This window comes from Struthio camelus, chromosome 5 (assembly GCF_040807025.1).
Source record: "Struthio camelus isolate bStrCam1 chromosome 5, bStrCam1.hap1, whole genome shotgun sequence".
Classification (NCBI taxonomy): domain Eukaryota; kingdom Metazoa; phylum Chordata; class Aves; order Struthioniformes; family Struthionidae; genus Struthio; species Struthio camelus.
In genome coordinates this window covers 22,589,896-22,603,778 of record NC_090946.1, presented here as the reverse complement: position 1 = coordinate 22,603,778, position 13,883 = coordinate 22,589,896, and the positions used below count along the sequence as shown (strand labels likewise).

The following is a 13,883-nucleotide window of genomic DNA, read 5'->3' as shown; positions in this document are numbered from 1 at the left end:
CAGGGGCTAAGAGCTGTTGTAGTAAGTGCAGTTTTGGAGGAGGAGATGCTGGAAATGCTGACAGGCTCTGAATTAGAGCAGCTAGAGAGGCTGTGCTGCAGTAATACACTGCTCAGCTCTAATTGTGCCCAGTGCAATTTCTGTGTTCCCTTAGTGCAGTCAGCGTGCAGCACGTACAGCGCTCTTACGTGGTGGCCGCGCTCGTGGATGGAGCTGCAGTTTGCCACTGGCCACACTCAATGTGCCAGTGGCACATGGAAAAATGTGCCTCAGCAGGATGCTGAGCTGGCTGAAGATGACAACAGCGGTACACCAGCCAAGGCAGAGGAAAGGAGAACAATTTTAATATCTGCTGTAGGTAACCAACTACAAAGTCGCATGATTTTCTATCTGCAAGACTTGAAAAATGACACCAGAGCCTGGTAGTCTTTTCCCTCCTGCAAGCCCCCACCCACCTCCAAGGCAGAGGAACCCCTGCTTCATGGTCATGGCAGTTGAGTTGTTGTGTATTTCACTGTATATAATTGAGTCGTTTTCTGTACAGTAAACAAAATTCTGATTGCCTCTTGTGCCAAATATTTTGACTCTTTTGTCATTACAAATATTTTCTCAAATAAAACAGTGTAGTCAACTGAGAAGCTGTGGCACGCCACAGTAGCCCCAGTGCTTGGTTGATACTCTGTGTTTGCTTTTGCTTTTCACCCCATTTTTTTTCCTGCTTGGGATGGGTGACTCCTTACTGGTTCCTGATCCAGCTCCATATGTTTGTTCAGGTCCTAAACAATGACTTGATTTTATTTTGTTTTATTTTTGCCCACAAGGAACTAGATAAAAATTTGAGCTTGAGAAAACCTTTGCTAAATCCTGATCTATACTTGGAGTTTCTTAGTGTGTACCGTTCTCATTAATCTTGTAAACATAAGGCAGTGACTCTCCGAAGAACACTCTTGGTGATCCTTAATCAAATAAAACAAGTATTTCTTAGTCTTGGATTAAGTTTCCATAAGATCTACAGAGCAAGCCAGTTTTGAAGATAATTATGCTGGTTCCTGCTACAAGAGGAAGTTTCATGAGTTGTTCTGTAGTATCAGCTGTGAACGGTGTGACAAGACTCATTTTGTTTCAGTTGAATTAATACTTTTTAAATGGTATAAACCTTGTTAAAATTTGGCCTATCAAAGCAAGATCTGTAAAAACAAGCCAGGTAAGTACATATTATGGTTTGAAGTTGCATGAGAATGCAAGAGGAGGAGTTAATTTTGAACTTCCCTTATGCTGCACATCACGATCAAGTGCTTGAGGCAACTTTAACATCTGAATGAGCTTATCGTTAAAGGAATGGCCTTGGTAGCTGGGCCGTGTTTAGTCAGTGTTTTGGTGCAAGCTCTCTAAGCAGTTCTCCCACTCAGGTATTTACCCCCCAGGTCAGCAGAGATGCATGTCTGGTAAAGGAAAGGTCTTAAAACTTCCTGTGGGTGCCATGAAATGAATACTGAAGATGCTTTTCATGCCCTGGAAGAAGTTACTAAGACATCATAGGGGATAAAAAACAGGGCTTGATATTGGTTGTGCTTATATTTGTCTGGTGCTATACTTTGTAAGCCAGTGTATGCATAGAGAATAGCAAAAATAATTTCTAAATCACAGTTTCTGAATTTAGCACCCGAAAAAGGTTGAGAAGGGCAATGGTAGTAAAGTAACTTGGCCAAAATAGCAGTGTTTTGGTAATCTGTAGTGGAAATGAAATTCTGGTCTCCGAATCTCAGGCCTGGACACTATATGCTGAATTGCAAACAAATACACAAGTACCTATGACTCTTGCTTCAGTACTGTACCCAAGGGCAAACCAGTGTGGGTGCGCGCGCGCGCGCTGTCAGTCTGCTTCTGGCTCTCTCTGAGAGTAAGATTTTGTGTAACACTATGCCAAATGCTAATCTGGCTAAGGCTTTCTATATCACTTACGCAATTTAATGTATGTTGTCTTTCCCTTCCCCTTGCTGGATTTAGTATAATATATAATATGTATTATGGCAAAGTATTTTCCCTCTAAAGTAGATGTAAGCTTTTGGGGAACAACGTGCTAACCAAATGAAACGCACACACTGCTGGCATATTGGTTGACAATGATGTTTTAAAAATTTTAGCAAGAAGATACATAATAAAGCAGACAAGTGTCTTTGGAAATGTTAAAGTAAACCAGGTCCTGTGCACGCGTCAGGGGAGATGTGTGTATTTACCAGTAGGGGATAAGGGGAGGTGAAGGGCGAGGTCTGTAAGCAGGAGGTACTGTTTCCTTTTTTGAGTTTTGGTATTGCTGGCTGTAAATCAGAATAATTGATCTAGAGGCAAGCAGAAGTTGTGTGGGACCTGCCATTGAAAAATGTACCCAGAAGAATATCCCTAACTAGTTACAGGCTATAATTTTGACCAACCCTTATTTTAAATGGTGACTGATCAACTTGTATTTCGTCTCCTCCTGCATGTAGGGTTGTTGTGGCTGGTTTTGTGGAGGGTGTCCCATAGGCACGGGATTCGGAGAGAAACGCGGGAAGTGGGGGTGCAGCATTGCTCGTCCCACAGCACGTCCCGCGCAGAGAGGTCTCCAAAGCCACGCGGGACATCAACGGCCTGTTCGGGCCTTGGCTCCGGCAGCCCTGGCGGTTCTGCAGGCCGCGATGCAGGGGGAGGCGCCGGGCTGCTCTGCAAAGGAGCCCTCTTTCCGTTTGCTGCAGGCTGACCTGGACAGCACAGCTGCTGGCCGTGCTTCAGCGTGAGCCAGCGCCATTTCCCTTCCACACCTGAGGATCACGTGCGGCTTTATCCCCTCCGTCTTCCCTACTGCCTTCAGAAGTCTGTGTGGCTCTGTACTGATCCTGCCTCTTCAAAAGACAGAAATCTTCATTTCTCCCCCTAGTTTTGAAGAACTAAGATTCCTGAGTCCTTGAATCATTTGGCTTGCCCTCTGCTACGCTGCCTTTGCAGCATCCCTTTTATGTAATCACCACTGCTCGCAGTATCCCATAATATAGCCCTACTCTCTCTCTAATAGACTGCTATGATGTCCATGACTTACATCCCTGAATTTTCATTACTGCTACAAAGACTTTTATGCACTTTAAAAGGGAACAGATGGATTCTTCCCTATTTTGGAAGAGATCATTCGTGCCTGTCCACCTTCTCAAGTTCACCTATTTTCATTACTTTAACTTAAAATGATTTGTGGAGGTTTCTGAGCTCTCAAAATTAAACTGAGTCCTGAATGAGATTTGAACCTAGATTTTCCCCATCTAACCTAACATAGATGATAGCTTCAAGGGAGGACCTAGAGAATAGTTCATTTTGGTTATAGTTCAAAACAGTAGTCTGTCTGTTCTTTCCCACTGTGCCCTTTCAAAGTTGCTCCAAGGAAGCTCACAAAGAGCCATTCGGAGATTGAAGTGGGAACAAAGTGTTAATTGTTAAATTATCTTTTGCCCCCAAAAATCTAAGGAAAATCATCTGAAAGATGTTAGTTGCATACAGAGTATTTCTGTCTCCATCCAGTGTTAAGTAGTCTGTTTTAGAAGCCCTTTATGTTCTGTCCTTGGCAGTTCTCAATAGGCTTTTACACTCAAACAATATGGACTCTAGCAGGTGGCATTTTTGGCAAATGACCTCTTCTCAATACAGGGATGTTCACAAGCTGGCCTTTCTCATCTTTTTCAGAACTATTAAAATAGGAGGTTAAGGGCAAATGTACTGCTAATAGGGTGAAGATGCACTAAGATCTTTGACAGGATGAAAATCAAAATATCAGTTTCCAAAGAAATCCGTAACCAGTAAAAAGTGTAGTTTAATAGCTGAACGTGGTAACTAACAGCCCTTCTCTCCAGAAACAAATGATGCAAACTTGCAAGAGCGGGTCTTTTGCTGTGGCAGAGGTTAATTGTAGCAGCAGTTCTGCGGCTTGCAAGCTTTTTCTTCTGTGCTCCGTTCACATTTGCCTTTCTGACGTGAACTGCAGTAATATGCACAATTTATGTGTCTCTGTCTGATTTTGGTTAATTGTAGTAGTAATTACTAATTCCCAACCCTTGACCTGCTTTTTTAATAGGATTTTTTTAAATGATCTTTTTGTGCCACTTTAAAATTTGGTGTTTGGTTTTTAATTTAGATAAATTATGCTAAAGTGCTCTTGAGAGAGCTCCACGCTGAGGTCAAAAGCTTTATCTCTGCAGTGCCTGTTTTCTTTAACCTATTTTAATAATTGTAGATGCTTTTTTTTAATAGGTGGCTTTTGTCTGAAATATGCCACGTCTGCCCTGTTTAGACGAGGCAGCTGATGCAGCGTTAAAGCAAAGTGATGTGGTCTGGGCTCTGAAGCTTCAGGCTCATCTTATGGGTCGGGGAGGTTGTGGGGCCAGGTTTTTCCTTCCTTCCCAGTCCCCGGCAGATTGGCACCCGGAGCTCCTGTAACCTATCCCTCCTGCATAACCTGCAAAATGCACAGAGAAAAGCTGGGTGTCTTTGGTGCTCGCTGGCTCTCACAAGGCCAGCACCCTCGGCACCTTGTTGCACAGCAGGCTGCTGCGTCCTCCCAGGTGAAGAGGTTTGGAGGGGACGTGGTGCTTCATCTTGAAAAAGAGGTATGTCCAGGCGCCATCTAAATGGCAAGGACTTATTGTCAGTTTTCTTGTGTTAGAGATGTAAGCACTTTTAAAAATGAAACCTTTTTTTTTTTTTCCTCTGCTCTCACCAAACATTCAAAAGGATATACACATCTATAGGTAGAAAGGCAGTTTGCTTTTGCTGTTTGGGGTAAATCGAGCTAGAGTTTTTATAGAGTGTTTTTCCTACCTTTCTTTCCTCCTCCTCCTTCTTTTGCTTTGGATGGGAAAAGTTTAACAGGGTGTGATGTTTTCAAACTTGGAAACAGGTATTAAAGAGCAATTAGCTGGCCAGCCCCTGGATAAAACAGAGAAAGCTTGCCAAAGATCATCTTGTCCTTAAACGTTTGTACAAATCTCTTGTCAAATATAGAAATAATTGCCTTTTTCCCCCCCTGTTTTTCCCTCTCTTCTCAACCACTTTCAGTCCTGCATCTGGTTTAATATAATGGGTGTTTGCCTGAATGGCTTAGTTAGCCAGGATGGTAATAAAACACTTTAAATTTATTGTGACATTTGGATTTAATTAAAAAGTACACACTTAGAAAAGTAAAACATAATGTGGAGAGAGAGTCAGGAAGGTTTTTCTCCTTTTCTTCCAAAAAACTAATTAGAGTTGTATTTTAAATTGTTTATGTGCTGCTAATCATTGTAATAAATCATTTATACTGAGAAAGACACACTCTAATGTGCTTGTGTAACTGTTTATGCTCTCAAGTTTCTATCATGAACAAATTGATCTGGAAGTGAATTTATTAACCACTAGGGAAGAAATCATTAGTGCTTTCTCTAAATATTCCCCAGGTACACTTTTATTATAGTAGTTTACTGTTTTAACTAAAAGTAACATTATACAGCCTTGGTTGTAATTATGATGCAAATTGACTTTCCATCACTTGAAGGAAACTGCCTTTTCACTGTTTATGTATATGTATGGGGTGTGTGTGTGTGTGTATATGTATATATATGCACTCTCTCTCCTCTCTATAGATGTATGTAGTATATACAGTATATCACAACTTCCAAATTTTTTTGCGAAAATGAAACTCCAGTTTTCAGAGGAACTGGTATGTGGGGACTTTATGCAAGTTTTAAAACAATACAGTGGAAAGTTTCCTATCTAGTGGGCCTTTGCTAAATTGGTTTAGAACTAGGTAAGCCTAGCTTGTGACGTTAGGTCTTTTGCATCAGATAGCACACTATACTTGTAAAGCAACTTGGTGCTTTCAGAGTGCTGGAGACCAAATCTCTGGGAGATAACTGGTATAGCTGTTTCCCTCTTACAGGTGAAGATACTAATGCGTAGATTTTCATGCAGAAAATCAGTAGCAAAAGTGAAATTATAATCTGAGATTTTCTGGTTTGTGGTGTTATTCTTAATCCAAAGTGGGGAGTTGCTAACATTCCTCTTCTTCCCAAGGATTTTTTAGGTATGCTTGTCTGGTAAATTGGTAGGTGTTTTCTATGCTATTTGTGATGGAATAGGGAAACAGTGGTCAGTGGAGATTTGCAGCCCACTTGCTGTGACTGAAACTAAAGAACAGTGGTCATATTTGGAGGTACTGCTGAGTTAGTTTTCAGCACCCGTACTTTAACATGCAAGTGTATTGCTTCTCCCACCCTCCGCAAGAAACCAAAACTAACCATCGAAAGCTGCAGTTAACACTAGTAGGTTTTGTGGGTGCCTTTTAAATTTAGATGCTTTCATTTTGATACTGAATTATTTATTTATAGGTCTAACATAAAGCCACCAGGAGGGAATTCCTGTAACATGTTGATTTATGTAATTGGGTAGATGGTTAGGCATTTTTGTTTGGAGACCGAAGTCCTTAAAGATGTACAATGTAAATTGTTAGGGAAGGTTCACTTTCTATGGGATAAACTTAATTTAAAAAAAAAATACGAAAACACTAGTGTCCAAATTTCTGGTAAAGGAAACATTCTGCAGCTCTTTCCAGCAGAGAAGCATGAGTCAATATGAGTGAAATTGGTCTTTTTAATATATACGTATTGGAGAAGATGCCTGAAAAAGGAAAGGTGGGCGCATGCATGTATTCATGCATATGGAGTCTGGGAGGGGCAGCTGCAAGAATGCAGTGGTGCTGGGAGAGAAATGGAGGTGGGATTCAGTTCAAACCAGAAGCAAGGTTGGCTTGAGACGTGGCACAGTAGCTATTCAAAATCACTTGCTATGTAAGCTGCAAACCATAGGGCTGAACAATCTGTGGAGTTTCAGCTTGTTTCACCTACAAAGGCTTACTTAGGCAGCGTGCCTACTCCCACGCTTCCCATTTAAACTTTCAGTATCTTTCCCCATGTGAACTGTCTCCTGGAGCTGGATGGAAGTGTATTGCCTGCTTAACAATTCACGTCAGCGTTTCAGAGGCTGAAGGTGTTTGAAGAATTTGATGGCCGACGTGTGTGTGCACATATGTGAGAAAGAGCTCCTGGTGACTGTGGGAATTAGGCACTGGAATATCTTTGAGCCTTAAATATCTGCACTTATATTTTTATTGTTTTTCTTTAATATGGTCCTTAGCTGCTCATGTTCAGTTAATGTTCTCTTTTCTTTTTAGCCTGGAGGTGGTTCAAAAGTGTCAAGCACTTGTGTGGAAGTCTCTGCCATATGCAGAGCAACCTGTGGGCATGTGTGCGTGAAGAAATTATTGCTGCTTTACTTGCACCAATGTCACTGATGTGGCTTTCCACTTTTAGATTTTCCTCAAAACAAGTTATTTTCACTCGAGATCAAGATGTTTATTCTCTGTCTCCTTTTATAGAATGTTACTGATGTGTTGGTTTAAAATCGGGCAGCGTTATACACATTTTGCTTGCAAAGTATGAATTTTTTTGAGACTTCTAGCAATTCATTTTTCCAGAAACCCACTATAGAGTGTTCTGCCACATTAGGTTTCCCTAATAATCCATGGGAGGATGTGATCAAGATCTATTACAGCCTCTTGATGTAGTAGGCTGTGAACGTCACTGAATTCTGTGAAAGAGCTGTAGTGGCAATTCTCTTTGCTGTTTGCAAACGTTTAAAGTTGTATTTGGAAAGACCTGCTGTACTAACCAGGTTTCAGAACTGTAAGAAATCAAAGGATGTCTTGTGTCTTCTAGAAAATGTGGGATTTTTTCGTATTCTTTAGATCCTTTTATGGACGTTTTCATAGTGAAATAGGAAGCCTTCAGTCATTTCATATGCTGCTGAATCTGACACTTAGAAATGTAAACGTGTCTATCAGAATGCCATTAATTGAGAATAATAAATGTCCCTTTATAGGCAAAGTCTTTATATAGAGGTGACTCCTGCTGCAATTCCTTGAGGCATTTTTCCTTCAAAGCACAAAAATATCAGCACTTAAAGCAGCATTTGATATCCTCTTGCCATTCCTGCAGCCTGAGTTCTGCCTTGCTGTGGCTTATTTTTCTTCTCTCAACACTTTACAAGGTGCCATAGCCAAATATGCACCTTCTCTGCAGAAGTGTCCATGAATTAATGGAATTGAAAAATAGCCAGTGGCAGTTTTACAGAAAGTGCTAGAATTCGAAGCTGGCTTGAACTTTGATTGGTGGAAAGAGGGAGAGGAAGAGGGAACAATATAGTAGCTTCGATGTGATAAGTGGAAACTAAGTTGGCACCCGTTTACCTCCATGGAGCTGATGAGGATAACTTGTTCTCTGCCGCTAGCTGCTGGGTAGCAACAACTTCGTTTTGTGTGTAGATGATCTGCTGATGCATTTTGCAGGTTGCCTAAAAGGATTAAAACATGCTGAATGATGCAAACTGTATCTGCAAACTACTTATATACGTAGCCTCAGAATACCAGTGCTATAGGTTTTTAAGTAGAACTCTGATTTAGTTTCAGACTTTTTTAAAAAACCTTGGCATGGAATGGCCTGGTAAGATTTAATAGCTCCTCTTTAAGCTCCATTTTGTCTCCTTTCTTGTTAAAAATCCTGTACAGCTGGATGAGAAATGGCCCAGCCTGGCCCTCCTACCTGTAAAACTTTTTAAATGTCGGCATCCTGAAATGGGATGAAAGGGGCTTTTGTGTTTTGTGGCAGGAGATTTTCCTGGGTGTCTGCAAGTGGTTCTGGACTAGTGGAAGAACTAGTGAAAATTGACACGTCAGGCTATATAGAATGAATCTGTGAGGTAAAGCCTGTAGTGATGCGTAGGAGTGAGTAATGATTTAAGTTAGTATATTACGGTTCTGTAAGAGGTGGAAGTGGGGGATTGCCCTGATTTAAAACTGGGTGGTGATTGCATGGAGTGGGGCAGAGGTGGGCTGCTGGTTTAGCTCGGCCCTCTGAGAAGTGTAATGTGCAGGTACCCATTTTGAATTGGGTGTCAGCAGTAGGATAAGAGGACTTTTACATAGTGTTGCAGTGTAGTGTAATGTCGCGGTGTCGCTCCTAGTAAAGCCTGCAAACGGAGTTGTGATGGAGCTATCCCTGAATTGCATCTCAAAGACGGCTCATTCTCTGGTGTTTAGGATGCAGTACATTAAATGCTAACTTTCAAAGTACTGTTGTATGCTGATAATGTGATGCCAACTATAGGATGCAGGTTTACCCTTTTCTCATCCTCTGTAACAAAAATAGGAGCTCAAAGGTATATTAGTATGATAATACATTAGCTTAAAGCATACCTTTCTGCTGCAAAAATTGTCATTTCCTCCCTCTCCCCCCCCCCCCCCCCCAATGCGCGCAACTGAGTAGCATAGAGAGAGGATATTGCCTGTGGAGGTTTGCATATTGTACTGCAAGTGTATTTTGACACTAGAAACTGAAGAAATGGGAAACTAGATATGTCTGGGGAGTAACTACTGATCTAAGTGTCAGGTTTGATACTGGCAGACTCTGTGGAACCAGTAGTTCAAATCTCAGGAGGGCTGGCAGAGCCCTTGACCTTCTTAGCAGTAGATGAACCATTGTTATTTTTGAGGGTTGTTTTGGAAAGAGAGATGGGCAAATCTTTAAAAATGAAGGTGATGTCCATTCTGCATGGACACAGGCTGTCTCAGAGCACTAATGCATAGGAAGGTTTTCCCTGATATGCTTGTCCATTTAAACGGTGCTGTCTGTGTGTTTTCTTTTGGCTCCACGTCTCTCTGGAAATGGGTATGGTTCATTTCTGCAGTTGCATGTGGCAAGCAATATGGAAGTCTCTAGGCAAAAGCAGTGTAGTGTCAGTATTAGAGGCATATTTAAAAATCAAAGCTTCAGATTGCTGAGGCTCTAGAAATAGTTTGTGGTGGATCTCATAAAAGAATTCAAGTATTTTTGAGGTACCTGATTCATATCCTTGGTGCCATCGTATAAAAGTGACAACTTTCCACTTTCCAGAGATCAGTCAGTGAATTTTGAAATCAGCTATAGTCCTCTGAATGCAACATAAGTGGGCCAGGAAGTCTGATATAAAGCCACTATACCAAGGAGGGGGGCTGACATAGAGGGAGAGGCTGAGGGAGTCAGGTTTGCCTAGCCTGGACAAGAGAGGGTGGAAAGGGTATCTAGCTGCCAGCTTCCAGTATCTCGAGGGGTTCAGAGAAGGGTGAGCCAAACTCGTCTCTGAGGTGAAGAGTGGAAAGACAGGAAGGAGAAGTCCCAATTTGTAGCAAGGAGGTTCTCACTAGATGCCCTGAAAGAGCTTCCCGCCATGAGGGATCAGGGGCCCAGCGATGCCCTCCTTCCCTCCTCAGAGAGTTTCAAAACTTGACTGGATGTGGCCCAGAGCAACCTCATCTGACTTTGAAGTTAGCTGAGCTCTCAGCAGGGCTTGGGCTGAGTGAGCTTCACAGGTCCTCTCCAGCCCGTTTTTCTGAGGTTCTTGCCTGGGAGAGGAATTTGTGTGAGACACGTCCCTAGGAAAATAATCCCTGCCCTGGGTAGCTGTCAGTGAGGTAGACAGAGGGTAGGTGAGAAGGGAGATGAACGATTCAGTAATGGTCTTGTTAGAAAGCCAGGAGGAGAAACTAGCTCTCAATTTACTGGATTGTGCTGGCTTTCAGTGCGGTTGTGCCACTTCTTGTGCATTGCCTGATGGGCCTGCTTGGGATTTGGGCTAGATTTCAGCTGTGTTAGGTGTGGGCTGAAGTGAAAATAAGGTTGAACATGCATAAAAAGTGACAAGTCTCTGGAGAAGTCTTCCCGCTATTTAATTCCCTGAAAGGAGGGTGGCAATTGCACTCAGTAGTTGCTGTGAAATTGCTAGTACAGATAACCAAAAGCGGGATAGAGTTTGCCTTGAAATTTGGGGTGACTGAAGTGCAGATATCTATTCTTTTTCACCCAAATCCTGGATCTTGGATCTTGCAAATATTCATTCACATATGTCCATGGGGTATTGGATCAGGAGTAGATGTTGTTTTTCCTTATCTGATTTTTGGCTCACTGTGAACTGGGAATAAGTACAACAGTGGTATGTAAAGATGAAGCAAACTAAGATTTCTGTACGTTCGTTACAGCTCCAAATTGAGTTGGCACTCAGAAAAAAAAAAGGCACTTGAAGTAACAAATTACTTATCATAAGCTTTGCTGTAGCAGATCATGGCTTGCTTTAAAGTGACATTTTTGTTCCTGTGCTTAGATAATTTAGACACTCCTCTCAAAAGAGATACCACATAGAGTGCAGTAGAGTTGAGGTAAATTGGAAAAAGGGATTATGTTTTGCATGTGGAAGCGATGAATGTCGGCTGTAGATAAACAACATAGGTTTAGAGTAATCATTGTTGCTACAGCTTGATTATTTTTCTCAGGGACAGGCTAACCTTTGAAGAACTACTGTTCTCTTGTGTCTGTACCAGCATTTTATATAATGTTTGTGCTGACTTCTGTTCCTCCATTTGCTATTTGCCACTCTTTCTCACCCAAAAGTAGGATGCTGCAATCACATAACTTACGAGTGTTCAGCAGTGGCAACAGGCTGCTACAACAGGTTTCGACAACAGCATCCTATGGCGTTTGAAAATACCAGTATTGTCTACTTGACAGGTATATGAGCACCTGTTCCAAAGCTGTAGAAACGAGGGTTGCAGAGAGGCTGATGTGGTCTTTGGGAGCAACCAGAGCTAGAGATAATGTCAGGCTGTGCAGAACCTTTTTAGGTTATTAAGCAAATGCATGTAGTTGGGCTTCCTTGCCAAACGGTGTGTTGAGAGACAGCTTGGATTGTTTTCTTGCCTTGCGTAGTAGAGAAGAGGAGGGCAACTCAGTGTTGGAGATGTACTGTGTGAGACCAAAGCTTTCTTTTCTTGTCCTTGGTTGGTCCAGTAGGAACATACTTCTTGACCACTACAGTCACTTTAGGAAAAGGAGAGGCAGGTAATGAAGAAAGCTAATATGATTTGGAAATAATAAGGTGGACTTGGCAGCAGCTTTGCCCTTGATGGCTTTTATTCTCACCAACCTGGTTTCTAGATAGTTACAGTCTATGAGCTTTTTCTGGAAATATCAAAATATTTGTAGCTATTTTCTTTTTCCTTTTGAGGGCGAGTAAATTACGTGGTGTCATTTAACACTGGTGGATATGTTTCTTTGTTCAATAAAGAGCAAATCTACTTTAGATTCATTTCTTGAATTCATGGGAAAATTGCATAGCATTGAAATGCTGGGCATTTGAATAGCCAGTGGGAGGTGAAAACTCTCCCTCTGTTCTCATTGGCCTGGAAGGCTGAAAGCCCGCGGTCCGGCTGCCTCTCGCTAACTGCCCGGCTTCTTGCGGCAGATTGACATAATTCCCCCTATCTCTGGGGACCCATAATAGAGCACTCCCTGAAGTGCTCCAAATCCTGAAAGGAAATTAGGATGTCTTTTTTTTATAGGGTTTCTGAAGTGCTTATATTCATCCAAAGGACTGTGGGCTGTTGAACTTTTTTTTTTTTTTTTTAAGTTTTTCTAATTGCCACGCTTCCTCCCTCTTCCCCCTTTTAAGTGGCTTTGGATGGTTGCAGAACTTTGATTTTAAGTTTATCTAATCTCTAAAGATATTTAGGTAAGGAAAACTATTGTAACTGAAAATGGCTCCGTTTTTTTATTTTTTCCTTTCTTCCATTCTAATAGATATGTTTAGTCTACTTTAAAAGCTTTCTGGAGAACCTTTTATAAATGACTAATTTAAGCTTGTCAGGTTTTAATTATAATCTCTCTATACACAAGTTAAGATGCTTAACGCTAGTGAAAAGTTCTGAATACAATGCAGACCTGTGTCAAGTTGCAGAGCGCTCTTACCCATCTTAATTGCTTTCGGTTTGAACTCTAACCTTAACTCTCCCATCTGTCTTATACATTCCCTTCTCTCATCGCAAGCACTCTCTTTCTGTAGAGTGCTGAGGATTTGCCTTGATTCTACAGGGTTTTTAGTCTGGCAAAATCTGTCCCTCAGACTGTATCTGAACGTTTACCTCACTCTTTTTCTGCCGCAGCATAATACACTTTCCTGGAGTGCAGTTCAGGTGCCCTGGGTAGCAGAGAATATGCCCTGATGCCTCTGGTGAAATAGGACTGCTTATGTTGAGTGTAGGCTACCTCTCTGTATGAGAAGCGACATTGATCCCAAATGTCTTGACAACTTCCAGTTTCAGTTCGAATCACTCCCAAAGAGCATCTGTAGGGTATTTTTTTTGTGTCCGCAGTTTTATGGATGTTGTCTTTATGTTTTTTATTCCTTTATAGGACTGATGTCTGCCTAATTTTCCAGCTACGACCCAGCCCTAGTAGCAAAGGGTAGTTGCAACTTTTCCTTAGATAAGAATGAGTTTCATTCAAGCTTAGAAAAATAGCCTTGAATATACTCGGTAAGTGCAGATTCCTTCTGGAGAGTGCATTTAAAAGTTTGAATCCAAAATTGATTTGGAAGTACTTTAATCTAAAATAACCCTGATGTTAGCATTGTTGTCTGCAACTCCTGCTGGCCTCTTGTGTTCCGGTTCAGTGCATTGGCACACAGTTCCCTGATGCTGTGAAATTGAGACTCATCTGGAGATACAGACTTTTCTAAAAAGGATTCCAGGGCACTTACAACTCCTCATTTCATTAGCACAGTGAAGGAGTTCTTTTCAACAGTCAGGAATCTTTTGATGAGGTGAGCGAAAACTAAGGAAATCAAGCAGTAGAGACTCTCCTGACACAATGCAGTGCAGGAAAGGCTGTTCAGTATGTTTTGGGGTGCCTAAGTTTAGAATTTTTAGAGCTGAAAACTAGTGTTTTAGAATTTCTTTCTTTTTAGTCTGA

General features: G+C 41.6%; 1 protein-coding gene across 8 annotated transcripts in view; it reads left to right on the top strand.

The window, feature by feature from the left end:
* Positions 1-13,883, top strand: part of LMO1 (LIM domain only 1) — an 86,727-nt gene that overhangs the window by 44,652 nt on the left and 28,192 nt on the right. Inside the window, exon 1 of one of the 8 annotated variants that reach the window (XM_068944996.1) lies at positions 4,601-4,625. The exons of the other annotated variants lie outside the window; for them this stretch is intronic. The gene's annotated coding sequence lies outside the window, so the exon portion shown is untranslated. Of the gene's footprint in view, positions 1-4,600; positions 4,626-13,883 lie in introns of those variants that run through there. 8 annotated transcript variants of the gene reach the window in all.